At 40.3% G+C, this 16065-nt stretch overlaps 1 pseudogene; it reads right to left on the bottom strand.

Annotated features, from left to right (window-relative positions):
* Positions 1–1885: 1885 nt before the first annotated feature.
* LOC146636830 (E3 SUMO-protein ligase KIAA1586-like) lies at positions 1886–4210 on the bottom strand (annotated as a pseudogene).
* Positions 4211–16065: the final 11855 nt, after the last annotated feature.

The raw sequence follows: 16065 nt of genomic DNA, 5'->3' as shown, positions 1-16065 counted from the left end.
TTCAGTCGCCTAACAGAAGTGCAGTAAGAAACGATTTAGCCCATCCTGATTTCTTAGCTGTTTGCATATTTGACACACTTATGTGTTTCAGATCATGAAGAACATTTTTATGATAGATAAAGATGACCAGAGTCAGTATAAAATAAAGCTTTTACATGTATTGCTGGGAGGTCGGCAGCTCCCTCCACTGCTTGGCCCTCTGTGAAAAACAACTGGGATCCAGCTTCCCTGTGATGCTGAATTATATAAGCGGAAGAAAATAAATAGATAGAAGGATGGATGATTGTATTTTGTGTACAATTGTTGAAGTGTAAAAAGGGTTGGCCCTCCGTGGTGCCCTAAGCAAAGTTTGATTTTTGGAGCCCTTTAATAGTGCCAATAATAGTGATTAATGATCACCTACTATAAATGTATTTCATTTTCTAATGTTGATGTTGTTGTAATCCACAGTGAAAAATGTCATAAAAACAGAGAGAAACAATAGATCAAACCTGAGAGCTGCACAGTTGCAGCAGTATGGTTTACGTCATTCTGTTGTCAGCCTGTTTTACACATCGGTGGTTTCTTATTGACGTGTAAAAAGATCTGAAATCGTAGTAAATTCAGCTGCTATTGTGGGCTGGGGATGATTTACACTTAACATTTTAATAACTGGGTACTGAATGTCATAGGCCCAATGTTCCCTCTAATTTTTCACGTGTCTGAGCGAACACACAAACTCCCTGAGCGATCCCTTGGACCAATGAGCGACATCAGACGTGTGCACTGTGGTCACGCCGGCATCGAATCCATCCAAGTTACATGGTTTATTAAAATAATCAAATTACAGCGTTTACATTTATGTTAGACTACTTTTAATTAACTGCTTTAGCCCATTTACAATGAAAATGTAAAAAAAAATCTTGTTCATGACCTGTGCAGTATGTTAACACTATTGGAAGTAAAAATAACTTGAACTCCAATTTCGAAAACACAACTTTCTTTCTTTTCTTTTTTTTCTTTTATACAGCTCTGACTTGTATTATGAGTCTGTGGTCTGGGAGAGAGTCCTGTAACTCTCTCTCTCCAAAATACAGTATATAATGACCAATGCTGGGCAATTAATTATATAGTTACTTCTTCAAAAAAGTAACTCAGTTTGGCAAACAACGTTTTTTGCAGCTATTTTTTTAAATGCAGCCAAGGCGTTTTTAAATAAACATTTCAAACTATTTACAGAACAATCAGCTGTTCTGCATCAAATCTGATGCCACACAAATTATTTGTGCCACTCCAAAAAATAATTTCTGTCCACTATGAGATAAAGGAGAACAACAGTCTGATACCTGCAGGCCTGACAGCAGCAGATGTATCACTCCTGTACAGTGCTTTAAGTGGCCCAGAAGAGGTGCCGGTACTCTATTTTTTTTCCGCCTCCCCTGAGGTAACAACAACTATATTGAATGGGTTTTATATACAACAGTCAACAGACAACCTTATACAAAATAATAAATCATTTTATTAGTTTGTGGATTTGCTTGAGCTAGAAAGAGCTACTGAACATAAATAAAATGTGCAAAAAGGTATTGAATTTGTTTTTTAACAAAATGTACATAAAATAAATTATAAACTAATTTGTATTTTGCTCTCTCTTGAGTCACTGCTGCTATCAGCAGCAGCACTTGTAAAGTGTACCTGCAGAGCTTGGTAGTTCTCCCATACTACTTTCACTGTTCTCTCACTTGAAGCAACCCAAACATAATAACCATAGAACAGTAGAACATAATCTTGAGTCTTGAAGATGGTTCATTTCTTTACCCCTGAAAAATATACAAAAGCAGATTCAGCAAAATACAATCACAGTACACCAAATGAAAAATGAGAAATACTGTACAAATCATTTTACCTAGAAAAGGCTCCAGCACGTTTTGGGCTCCACTTTCCTTTCACTTTGGGCTTCGCAGTTTGTGGATGCTGCACTTCTCCTCCCTAGTGCCAGCCATGTCTGCACATATGTTTGTGTGTTAAACTGATCCAAGGGTGGTCCGTTGCATTTCAGGAAAATCATATTTGAAAGCCTTTTGATGTTGAGAGAGTTTCTTTTATCTGTCAAAGTATCATTCATTGAGCTGAAAGCTCGCTCGCATTCACTTGTTGATACTGCAATGGTGTGGACAGCTGTAAGAAGCGGCTTCAGGGCTGCTGGTGTCTTGGAAGCTTTAAGGTCTTTATACTCCCTAAATCCTAGGACACTTTCCCTCTCCCCAACTCTGAATCTCTGACATAAACGTCTGACCGCTGCATCCCCATATTGAATATCTAGAGATGCAGGCCAGGAGTCAGACTGGAGGACCTTGATGTCTGAGAGGAGGTGACTATCTGTCTTTTCAGATGAGGTTTTACTGACATGCGAGGAAGTTGTTGGAGTCATCCTGCACTTAACATTTTCAGCCAGGCTACGGAAAAATTGGCCATGGTTGATTTTTATAACCCTCTGATTTTCATGCAGGCATACATTTCTGAAGATTTTCTCCTTTTCAGCTTCAATGGCAGTTTGTGTGGGACCAGGTGTGGATACCATTGACTCAAACACCCGGATTTGTCGGTCCAGCTGCCTGTCGGCTTGATCCAAAGTCATGTCCCATCTCTGGAGCATTCTTGAGAGGTCACTGAGTTCTGTGAAAGCGTCATACATGATGCCAAGATTGACCACAAAAGAAACAGTAGTGAGAACATCATTGAGTCCTTTGTATTTTGCTCTCTCTCTTGAGTCCCTGCTGGTATCAGCAGCAGCACTTGTAAAGTGTACCTGCAGAGCTTGGTAGTTCTCCCATACTGCTTTCACTGTTCTCTCACTTGAAGCAACCCAACGCACTGATAAAACACGGCCTATCACAAGGAGACGTTGTCCAACATTGTGAGCACTCTCGGTTAACTCCCTTTGGTTTTTTGGTGATGCATGGTAGAGGGAGTAAAGCTGATCTAAGAATATTTTAAAGTGGTTGATTCCTCCTACCTCCTTCAAAACATCACAAACTGCCAGTTCCAGTCTGTGATTGGAACAATGCCAGACAAACAGGTAAGGGAATTTGGAACAAAGCTGCGCAGCAACTCCTGCTTTCCTCCCAAGCATCACTGAGGCTCCATCACAAGCAAATGCCAACAAATGTTGCTGTAGGTAGTGAGGGTCAAAGCCATTATTATGAAGACATCCTAACAGTGCTTCAGTGATGTCCTTTGCTGTGGTCCCCTGCAGCTCAATCAGTTCAAAAAATATTGTGTCTGGATTTTCACTGGAAATAGCTGACCGCAGGCACACGACAAGCACAGACTTTCCACTTATTGTAGTGGATTCATCAATGAGCACACACAATTTTCTTTCATTCATCACTATGTCATTGACTACCTTCTTTTTCATTTCAGCTGCAATGTGATCCAGTATATTTGCACATGAGTTATTAGAGTGCAAAACTCTGCCCATCTTGACACCATTTAAGACTTGCAACTGGACATCTATTGGCATGTCTGTAAAGGGACGCCCATGCTTGCCAATCTTATAAGCTGTTCTAAACACATTGCAAGTTGAAGCGTAGTCAGCCTTTCTCATATCTTCAGTGTGTTTTTGCATTGTATTTTGTGTTGCCTTCTCTTTTATTTCAACTGCTTTCTTGTGATAAATTGAGTCTCTGTGCTCTTTTATTTTCTTTCGTAGTGAGTTTTGTTGTGCAGCCTTGTCCCTTCCAAAAGACGAGATTAAGCACCCACTCCACTCCTGCGACACTCTCTGCCCTTGCTGCATGTCCACGCGAGCACAAACTTGACTACACACACTACAACCCAACTTTTGATTTCTGCTGATCAGCCACTTGTAATTTGTGGAGAAATACCGGACTTGTGCTTGGGACCAACATTCTGGCCACTCATGCTCGCTAACGCGGCTGTTGTCATCGGTAGAAATGGTGTCATTCTCGTCCTCGTCGTCGCCAAAAGTGCCGTCGTCCGCGGCTGCGGCACTAGTGCAGCTTTCATTAGCTTGCGTCTGACCTGCAGCGATATCATTCTGGCTCGGTGGGGTGTCAGCCAGCGAGTCCTCTGATTCTGACCTTGTTCTTTTACTACTCAGAGTCTGAAGCCAGGAGAGCATATTAAGTGTTCATTGTTTTTGTATTTTAACGAGCAGCTGTTTGCGCGTTTTACACACCCTCTCCGGACCACGTTGAGTTGTTGACATGACAACGGCAAAAGCGACGCATGCGCTTTTCACTTGTAAAACACATTGGTGTATGGGTAATGTAGTCTCTGCTCTCGGTGGGACGAATTAGGAAGCGTGCTTGTGAAGGGCGCTCTGAAAAGCGGCAGTGCAGCCAAACGATGTGCAAATGAGAGTACCGGTACGCTAAAAGCACGTTCTGGGCGCATGGAGAGGTGGCGGTACTCTCAAGAGCTATATTTAGAAGTGGCGGTACTGAGTACCGGCGCGTACCGGCCCACTTAAAGCACTGCTCCTGTAACACCTGTAACATTCAGCAGTCGCCTCATTGTTCTGACGCACACAACAAAACTACTGACTACACTACACACTAACTACACAAGATTTGCGCTAAACGTCGCAAATCTCTCACATCTCAAAACACCACCGTCACTCCTAAAACTTCCCCCGTTTCTTAACAACTAGATGCCACGTTGCCATATCATTTTTTGATTGGTCGACATGGTACTTTTTTAGACGAATAGGAAAGGCAGAGGGGGTGGGGTTTGTTTTTGCTCACAGGTGGAGAGCGCTTTCGAGCCTTTTTTCTTATAAAACGCCAATTTAACCGTTTCTTCCCGCAGTAAATATAAACAACCAGTATTCAGGAAGAAAACCAAACATTGCATTTTTTTTTATCACAACTCTGGTTTTACGTGGCCTATCAACACAATTTAAAAACTGGTGTAAAGTCCCCAATTTTTCCGTCAATTGTTCCGTCTGTCCTGCTCACATCTCCAATGGTTGTACACGTTGTCATTAACATGGCTTCACTCCACATCAGCCACGCCGCTTTGACAGCTAACACACCGGCGTTGGCACATAAGGACGCTGTCATAGCCTGTCAACAACGTTGATTGGCTGCGCATATACGCATTATTGGCTGGACTATGGGATAAGGTGGCATCGTTCCCATATGGGAGCAGCCAGTCACTTACTGACTAACACTGCAAAACAGAATTGTTAAAGTATTAATTTTAATTTCAATTCAGGTTAGATTTTTTTTGGTGTGCAACGCAGAATTTCTGTGCCCAGAGACTGTGCCAGCAGTGCGCAGCTTAGAGGGAACATTGCATAGGCCCACTAAAAGTTACAAAATAAGCTACTATCAAATACATTTACTGTAAACACATCAGAAGGTTATTTATGTGGCAAAAAGTTAGATCTATACAAAATGTTGCAGGGAAACGGAGAAGGAGCTCGTATAGGTTTGAGTTTTATTCACATCTGTTGTGCAGGTACAAATAGCAGAGTGGAAAACTTTATACTTTGTGTTTGCAAACATTAATTTATGAAGATTAATTAACATGAGTGTAGCACAAAGTAAAGGTGAAAGCAGTATTCTGACATGACAGTGCAATCAAAACACATTTTGCCACAACAATCTGTGAATAATTGTGACAAACAACTGTCACTTTAATATTGGACAGACTAGTTGTGCAGCCCTAACCTGAAATATGCTGTTTGTTCTGAATGAAAAACGTTAGTCTTTGGTAAACATTTTAATCCCATTTATAGATGCAATATGTTATTTCAGTTAAGACTGAATGTTACCACACGTTCCCATCATTAGAGCGCATTTAAAGTGTGGAGAAGTCTGTGAAGGTTCTCAGTCATCCAGGTCATCGTAGTCTAAGGAGCTTGCAAAGAAAAGCGTCTGGACTTCTTTGAGTTACTTGAAGACGTTTCACCTCTCATCCGAGAAGCTTCTTCAGTTCTAAGGGTCAAATGGTGGAGAGTCCAAGCTGTATTGAAGAATTTCTAACTTCATGTAGGCTAAACAGCGGCCTAGAATTAGACTCAAAATCCTGCAGTTGCCCAAAATAAAGGGGGCATTAATGTACCAGATTCAACAGAACACCAGAAATAACTGCTAAGATGGGTCCAACACATCTGAGTTCATGCTGGAGGAACTGTGGGACACACTCTGCCAACCACACTCATATATTGTGGCTCTGCCTTAAACTCTGTGTATTCTGGAGGCAGATATTTGATGCTCTCAAAGACATTTTCCAAGGTAAATATTCCACTAAGTCCTACAGTAGCAGTGTTGGGAAGGATTGCAGAACATATTGACTGCAAAGCCAAAACTTACTTGCTAAATATATGACTCACTGCAGCCCTAAAATGCATAACTATCAGATGGTTAAAACCAGATATAATCTATGGATCCATGTCTGTCTGATGGAACAAATTACATACTCAGACTACAGAAACAAGTCTTTGAGAAACGGTGGGGACCCATGTTACCTTTACTATTACAATGAAGAACACCACCTAATTTTGTGAGCTCTCTCTCTCTACACACGCACACACACACACACACACACACACACACACACACACACACACACACACACACACACACACACACGCGCGCACAATGTTATGCCAGTTTCAGCTGAAACTATGTTTCAAACCATATTCTGGGTCTTTAGTTCACCATTTATGAGGTTTCAAGAAGAAAATAAAAGACAGATCTGAATGTTTGAAAATGTAAAGATGAGATGAAAAATACTCAAAGGATAAATTTAATTGGTTTATTATTTAGATAAGGTGAAAAAAGTTAAACAAACAAATAAATGAAGAAAAAAGGCAGAGGAGAGAAAACCCCAACAATCCCCTCTGAGCAAGCACTTGGCGACAGTGGGGAGGAAAAACTGCCTTTAAACGGGCAGAAACCTCCGGCAGAACCAGGCTCAGGAGGGACAGTCAACTGCCGGGACTGGTTGGGGGTTTTAAATGGATGATTCCTCATCCTTTTAAAACATCTTTGGTTGCATTTAAATGTAAAATGGGCAAAATTCATCGTGATCGTGACTCCTCACGTCAGCATGCTTGGTTACCCGACAACATTAAAACGACTTGCAAATATGTTTTAAATGGATGATTCCTCATCCATTTAAAACATCTTTGGTTGCATTTAAATGTAAAATGCGCAAAATTCCTAGCGATCGTGACTCCTCACGTCAGCATGCTTGGTTACCCAACAACATTAAAACGACTTGCAAATATGTTTTAAATGGATGATTCCTCATCCATTTAAAACATCTTTGGTGGAGTTTAAATGTAATATGCGCAAAATTCCTCACGATCGTGACTCCTCATGTCAGCAGGCTTGGTTAGACGATCACAAAAAAATGACTCGCAAAGATGTTTTAAATGGATGATTCCTCATCCATTTAAAACATCTTTGGTTGGGTTTAAATGTAAAATGCGCAAAATTCCTCGCGATCGTGACTCCTCACGTCAGCATGCTTGGTTAGACGATCACAAAAAATGACTCGCAAAGATGTTTTAAATGGATGATTCCTCATCCATTTAAAACATCTTTGGTTGCGTTTAAATGTAAAATGCGCAAAATTCCTCACGATCGTGACTCCTCATGTCAGCATGCTTGGTTAGACGATCACAAAAAAATGACTCGCAAAGATGTTTTAAATGGATGAGGAATCATCCATTTAAAACATCTTTGGTTGCGTTTAAATGTAAAATGCGCAAAATTCCTCGCGATCGTGACTCCTCACGTCAGCATGCTTGGTTAGACGATCACAAAAAAATGACTCGCAAAGATGTTTTAAATGGATGATTCCTCATCCATTTAAAACATCTTTGGTTGCGTTTAAATGTAAAATGCGCAAAATTCCTCGCGATCGTGACTCCTCACGTCAGCATGCTTGGTTAGACGATCACAAAAAAATGACTCGCAAAGATGTTTTAAATGGATGATTCCTCATCCATTTAAAACATCTTTGGTGGCGTTTAAATGTAAAATGCGCAAAATTCCTCGCGATCGTGACTCCTCACGTCGGCATGCTTGGTTAGACGATCACAAAAAAATGACTCGCAAAGATGTTTTAAATGGATGATTCCTCATCCATTTAAAACATCTTTGGTGGAGTTTAAATGTAAAATCGGGCGATCGTGGCTCAAGAGTTGGGCGTTCGCCTTGTAATCGGAAGGTTGCCAGTTCGAGCCCCGGCTTGGACAGTCTTGGTCGTTGTGTCCTTGGGCAAGACACTTCACCCGTTGCCTACTGGTGGTGGTCAGAGGGCCCGGTGGCGCCAGTGTCTGGCAGCCTCGCCTCTGTCAGTGCGCCCCAGGGTGGCTGTGGCTACAATGTAGCTTGCCATCACCAGTGTGTGAATGTGTGTGTGAATGGGTGGATGACTGGATATGTAAAGCGCTTTGGGGTCCTTAGGGACTAGTAAAGCACTATATAAATACAGGCCATTTACCATTTAAAATGGGCAAAATTCGTCGCGATCGTGACTCCTCACGTCAGCATGCTTGGTTAGACGATCACAAAAAATGACTCGCAAATATGTTTTAAGTGGATGATTCCTCATCCATTTAAAACATCTTTGGTGGAGTTTAAATGTAAAATGGGCAAAATTCCTCGCGATCGTGACTCCTCACGTCAGCATGCTTGGTTAGACGATCACAAAAAAATGACTCGCAAAGATGTTTTAAGTGGATGATTCCTCATCCATTTAAAACATCTTTGGTTGCGTTTAAATGTAAAATGAGCAAAATTCCTCGCGATCGTGACTCCTCACGTCAGCAGGCTTGGTTAGACGATCACAAAAAAATGACTCGCAAAGATGTTTTAAGTGGATGATTCCTCATCCATTTAAAACATCTTTGGTTGCGTTTAAATGTAAAATGCGCAAAATTCCTCACGATCGTGACTCCTCACGTCAGCAGGCTTGGTTAGACGATCACAAAAAAATGACTCGCAAAGATGTTTTAAGTGGATGATTCCTCATCCATTTAAAGCATCTTTGGTTGCGTTTAAATGTAAAATGCGCAAAATTCCTCGCGATCGTGACTCCTCACGTCAGCAGGCTTGGTTAGACGATCACAAAAAAATGACTCGCAAAGATGTTTTACATGGATGAGGAATCATCCATTTAAAACATCTTTGGTTGGGTTTAAATGTAAAATGCGCAAAATTCCTCGCGATCGTGACTCCTCACGTCAGCAGGCTTGGTTAGACGATCACAAAAAAATGACTCGCAAATATGTTTAAATGGATGATTCCTCATCCATTTAAAACATCGTTGGTTGGGTTTAAATGTAAAATGCGCAAAATTCCTCGCGATCGTGACTCCTCACGTCAGCATGCTTGGTTAGACGATCACAAAAAATGACTCGCAAAGATGTTTTAAATGGATGATTCCTCATCCATTTAAAACATCTTTGGTTGGGTTTAAATGTAAAATGCGCAAAATTCCTCGCGATCGTGACTCCTCACGTCAGCAGGCTTGGTTAGACGATCACAAAAAAATGACTCGCAAAGATGTTTTAAATTGATGATTCCTCATCCATTTAAAACATCTTTGGTGGCGTTTAAATGTAAAATGTGCAAAATTCCTCGCGATCGTGACTCCTCACGTCGGCATGCTTGGTTAGACGATCACAAAAAAATGACTCGCAAAGATGTTTTAAATGGATGATTCCTCATCCATTTAAAACATCTTTGGTGGAGTTTAAATGTAAAATGGGCAAAATTCGTCGCGATCGTGACTCCTCACGTCAGCATGCTTGGTTAGACGATCACAAAAAAATGACTCGCAAAGATGTTTTAAGTGGATGATTCCTCATCCATTTAAAACATCTTTGGTTGCGTTTAAATGTAAAATGAGCAAAATTCCTCGCGATCGTGACTCCTCACGTCAGCATGCTTGGTTAGACGATCACAAAAAAATGACTCGCAAAGATGTTTTAAGTGGATGATTCCTCATCCATTTAAAACATCTTTGGTTGCGTTTAAATGTAAAATGAGCAAAATTCCTCGCGATCGTGACTCCTCACGTCAGCAGGCTTGGTTAGACGATCACAAAAAAATGACTCGCAAAGATGTTTTAAGTGGATGATTCCTCATCCATTTAAAACATCTTTGGTTGCGTTTAAATGTAAAATGCGCAAAATTCCTCGCGATCGTGACTCCTCACGTCAGCAGGCTTGGTTAGACGATCACAAAAAAATGACTCGCAAAGATGTTTTACATGGATGAGGAATCATCCATTTAAAACATCGTTGGTTGGGTTTAAATGTAAAATGCGCAAAATTCCTCGCGATCGTGACTCCTCACGTCAGCATGCTTGGTTAGACGATCACAAAAAATGACTCGCAAAGATGTTTTAAATGGATGATTCCTCATCCATTTAAAACATCTTTGGTTGGGTTTAAATGTAAAATGCGCAAAATTCCTCGCGATCGTGACTCCTCACGTCAGCAGGCTTGGTTAGACGATCACAAAAAAATGACTCGCAAAGATGTTTTAAATTGATGATTCCTCATCCATTTAAAACATCTTTGGTGGCGTTTAAATGTAAAATGTGCAAAATTCCTCGCGATCGTGACTCCTCACGTCAGCATGCTTGGTTAGACGATCACAAAAAAATGACTCGCAAAGATGTTTTAAGTGGATGATTCCTCATCCATTTAAAACATCTTTGGTGGAGTTTAAATGTAAAATGGGCAAAATTCGTCACGATCGTGACTCCTCACGTCAGCATGCTTGGTTAGACGATCACAAAAAAATGACTCGCAGAGATGTTTTAAATTGATGATTCCTCATCCATTTAAAACATCTTTGGTGGAGTTTAAATGTAAAATGGGCAAAATTCGTCGCGATCGTGACTCCTCACGTCAGCAGGCTTGGTTAGACGATCACAAAAAAATGACTCGCAAAGATGTTTTAAATTGATGATTCCTCATCCATTTAAAACATCTTTGGTGGCGTTTAAATGTAAAATGCGCAAAATTCCTCGCGATCGTGACTCCTCACGTCGGCATGCTTGGTTAGACGATCACAAAAAAACGACTCGCAAAGATGTTTTAAATTGATGATTCCTCATCCATTTAAAACATCTTTGGTTGCGTTTAAATGTAAAATGCGCAAAATTCCTCGCGATCGTGACTCCTCACGTCAGCATGCTTGGTTAGACGATCACAAAAAAATGACTCGCAAAGATGTTTTAAATGGATGATTCGTCATCCATTTAAAACATCTTTGGTGGAGTTTAAATGTAAAATGCGCAAAATTCGTCGCGATCGTGACTCCTCACGTCAGCATGCTTGGTTAGACGATCACAAAAAAATGACTCGCAAAGATGTTTTAAATGGATGATTCCTCATCCATTTAAAACATCTTTGGTTGCGTTTAAATGTAAAATGCGCAAAATTCGTCGCGATCGTGACTCCTCACGTCAGCAGGCTTGGTTAGACGATCACAAAAAAATGACTCGCAAAGATGTTTTAAGTGGATGATTCCTCATCCATTTAAAACATCTTTGGTTGGGTTTAAATGTAAAATGCGCAAAATTCCTCGCGATCGTGACTCCTCACATCAGCAGGCTTGGTTAGACGATCACAAAAAAATGACTCGCAAAGATGTTTTAAATTGATGATTCCTCATCCATTTAAAACATCTTTGGTGGCGTTTAAATGTAAAATGTGCAAAATTCCTCGCGATCGTGACTCCTCACGTCGGCATGCTTGGTTAGACGATCACAAAAAAATGACTCGCAAAGATGTTTTAAATGGATGATTCCTCATCCATTTAAAACATCTTTGGTGGAGTTTAAATGTAAAATGGGCAAAATTCGTGACGATCGTGACTCCTCACGTCAGCATGCTTGGTTAGACGATCACAAAAAAATGACTCGCAGAGATGTTTTAAATTGATGATTCCTCATCCATTTAAAACATCTTTGGTGGAGTTTAAATGTAAAATGGGCAAAATTCGTCGCGATCGTGACTCCTCACGTCAGCAGGCTTGGTTAGACGATCACAAAAAAATGACTCGCAAAGATGTTTTAAATTGATGATTCCTCATCCATTTAAAACATCTTTGGTGGCGTTTAAATGTAAAATGCGCAAAATTCCTCGCGATCGTGACTCCTCACGTCGGCATGCTTGGTTAGACGATCACAAAAAAACGACTCGCAAAGATGTTTTAAATTGATGATTCCTCATCCATTTAAAACATCTTTGGTGGAGTTTAAATGTAAAATGCGCAAAATTCCTCGCGATCGTGACTCCTCACGTCAGCATGCTTGGTTAGACGATCACAAAAAAATGACTCGCAAAGATGTTTTAAATGGATGATTCCTCATCCATTTAAAACATCTTTGGTTGCGTTTAAATGTAAAATGCGCAAAATTCCTCGCGATCGTGACTCCTCACGTCAGCATGCTTGGTTAGACGATCACAAAAAAATGACTCGCAAAGATGTTTTAAATGGATGATTCGTCATCCATTTAAAACATCTTTGGTTGCGTTTAAATGTAAAATGCGCAAAATTCGTCGCGATCGTGACTCCTCACGTCAGCATGCTTGGTTAGACGATCACAAAAAAATGACTCGCAAAGATGTTTTAAATTGATGATTCCTCATCCATTTAAAACATCTTTGGTTGCGTTTAAATGTAAAATGCGCAAAATTCGTCGCGATCGTGACTCCTCACGTCAGCAGGCTTGGTTAGACGATCACAAAAAAATGACTCGCAAAGATGTTTTAAGTGGATGATTCCTCATCCATTTAAAACATCTTTGGTTGCGTTTAAATGTAAAATGCGCAAAATTCCTCACGATCGTGACTCCTCACATCAGCAGGCTTGGTTAGACGATCACAAAAAAATGACTCGCAAAGATGTTTTAAGTGGATGAGGAATCATCCATTTAAAACATCTTTGGTTGCGTTTAAATGTAAAATGCGCAAAATTCCTCGCGATCGTGACTCCTCACGTCAGCAGGCTTGGTTAGACGATCACAAAAAAATGACTCGCAGAGATGTTTTAAATGGATGATTCCTCATCCATTTAAAACATCTTTGGTGGCGTTTAAATGTAAAATGCGCAAAATTCCTCGCGATCGTGACTCCTCACGTCAGCATGCTTGGTTAGACGATCACAAAAAAATGACTCGCAAAGATGTTTTAAGTGGATGATTCCTCATCCATTTAAAACATCTTTGGTTGCGTTTAAATGTAAAATGCGCAAAATTCCTCGCGATCGTGACTCCTCACGTCAGCAGGCTTGGTTAGACGATCACAAAAAAATGACTCGCAAATATGTTTAAATGGATGATTCCTCATCCATTTAAAACATCTTTGGTTGCGTTTAAATGTAAAATGCGCAAAATTCCTCGCGATCGTGTCTCCTCACGTCAGCAGGCTTGGTTAGACGATCACAAAAAAATGACTCGCAAAGATGTTTTAAGTGGATGATTCCTCATCCATTTAAAGCATCTTTGGTTGCGTTTAAATGTAAAATGCGCAAAATTCCTCACGATCGTGTCTCCTCACGTCAGCAGGCTTGGTTAGACGATCACAAAAAAATGACTCGCAAAGATGTTTTAAGTGGATGATTCCTCATCCATTTAAAACATCTTTGGTTGCGTTTAAATGTAAAATGCGCAAAATTCTTCACGATCGTGACTCCTCACGTCAGCATGCTTGGTTAGACGATCACAAAAAAATGACTCGCAAAGATGTTTTAAATGGATGATTCCTCATCCATTTAAAACATCTTTGGTTGCGTTTAAATGTAAAATGCGCAAAGTTCCTCGCTATCGTGACTCCTCACGTCAGCATGCATGGTTAGACGATCACAAAAAAATGACTCGCAAAGATGTTTTAAATGGATGAGGAATCATCCATTTAAAACATCTTTGGTTGCGTTTAAATGTAAAATGCGCAAAATTCCTCGCGATCGTGACTCCTCACGTCAGCAGGCTTGGTTAGACGATCACAAAAAAATGACTCGCAAATATGTTTAAATGGATGATTCCTCATCCATTTAAAACATCGTTGGTTGGGTTTAAATGTAAAATGCGCAAAATTCCTCGCGATCGTGACTCCTCACATCAGCATGCTTGGTTAGACGATCACAAAAAATGACTCGCAAAGATGTTTTAAATGGATGATTCCTCATCCATTTAAAACATCTTTGGTGGAGTTTAAATGTAAAATGGGCAAAATTCCTCGCGATCGTGACTCCTCACGTCAGCATGCTTGGTTAGACGATCACAAAAAAATGACTCGCAAAGATGTTTTAAATTGATGATTCCTCATCCATTTAAAACATCTTTGGTGGAGTTTAAATGTAAAATGCGCAAAATTCCTCGCGATCGTGACTCCTCACGTCAGCATGCTTGGTTAGACGATCACAAAAAAATGACTCGCAAAGATGTTTTAAATGGATGATTCCTCATCCATTTAAAACATCTTTGGTTGCGTTTAAATGTAAAATGCGCAAAATTCCTCGCGATCGTGACTCCTCACGTCAGCATGCTTGGTTAGACGATCACAAAAAAATGACTCGCAAAGATGTTTTAAATGGATGATTCGTCATCCATTTAAAACATCTTTGGTGGAGTTTAAATGTAAAATGCGCAAAATTCGTCGCGATCGTGACTCCTCACGTCAGCATGCTTGGTTAGACGATCACAAAAAAATGACTCGCAAAGATGTTTTAAATGGATGATTCCTCATCCATTTAAAACATCTTTGGTTGCGTTTAAATGTAAAATGCGCAAAATTCGTCGCGATCGTGACTCCTCACGTCAGCAGGCTTGGTTAGACGATCACAAAAAAATGACTCGCAAAGATGTTTTAAGTGGATGATTCCTCATCCATTTAAAACATCTTTGGTTGCGTTTAAATGTAAAATGCGCAAAATTCCTCACGATCGTGACTCCTCACATCAGCAGGCTTGGTTAGACGATCACAAAAAAATGACTCGCAAAGATGTTTTAAGTGGATGAGGAATCATCCATTTAAAACATCTTTGGTTGCGTTTAAATGTAAAATGCGCAAAATTCCTCGCGATCGTGACTCCTCACGTCAGCAGGCTTGGTTAGACGATCACAAAAAAATGACTCGCAGAGATGTTTTAAATGGATGATTCCTCATCCATTTAAAACATCTTTGGTGGCGTTTAAATGTAAAATGCGCAAAATTCCTCGCGATCGTGACTCCTCACGTCAGCATGCTTGGTTAGACGATCACAAAAAAATGACTCGCAAATATGTTTAAATGGATGATTCCTCATCCATTTAAAACATCTTTGGTTGCGTTTAAATGTAAAATGCGCAAAATTCCTCGCGATCGTGTCTCCTCACGTCAGCAGGCTTGGTTAGACGATCACAAAAAAATGACTCGCAAAGATGTTTTAAATTGATGATTCCTCATCCATTTAAAACATCTTTGGTGGCGTTTAAATGTAAAATGCGCAAAATTCCTCGCGATCGTGACTCCTCACGTCGGCATGCTTGGTTAGACGATCACAAAAAAACGACTCGCAAAGATGTTTTAAATTGATGATTCCTCATCCATTTAAAACATCTTTGGTGGAGTTTAAATGTAAAATGCGCAAAATTCCTCGCGATCGTGACTCCTCACGTCAGCATGCTTGGTTAGACGATCACAAAAAAATGACTCGCAAAGATGTTTTAAATGGATGATTCCTCATCCATTTAAAACATCTTTGGTTGCGTTTAAATGTAAAATGCGCAAAATTCCTCGCGATCGTGACTCCTCACGTCAGCATGCTTGGTTAGACGATCACAAAAAAATGACTCGCAAAGATGTTTTAAATGGATGATTCGTCATCCATTTAAAACATCTTTGGTTGCGTTTAAATGTAAAATGCGCAAAATTCGTCGCGATCGTGACTCCTCACGTCAGCATGCTTGGTTAGACGATCACAAAAAAATGACTCGCAAAGATGTTTTAAATGGATGATTCCTCATCCATTTAAAACATCTTTGGTTGCGTTTAAATGTAAAATGCGCAAAATTCGTCGCGATCGTGACTCCTCACGTCAG

This window comes from Diplotaxodon limnothrissa, linkage group LG3, assembly GCF_057381915.1.
Source record: "Diplotaxodon limnothrissa isolate DT_005_m linkage group LG3, D_limnothrissa_male_GT1.1, whole genome shotgun sequence".
NCBI classification, from domain to species: Eukaryota; Metazoa; Chordata; class Actinopteri; order Cichliformes; family Cichlidae; genus Diplotaxodon; species Diplotaxodon limnothrissa.
This window is presented reverse-complemented; position numbering and strand designations above follow the sequence as displayed.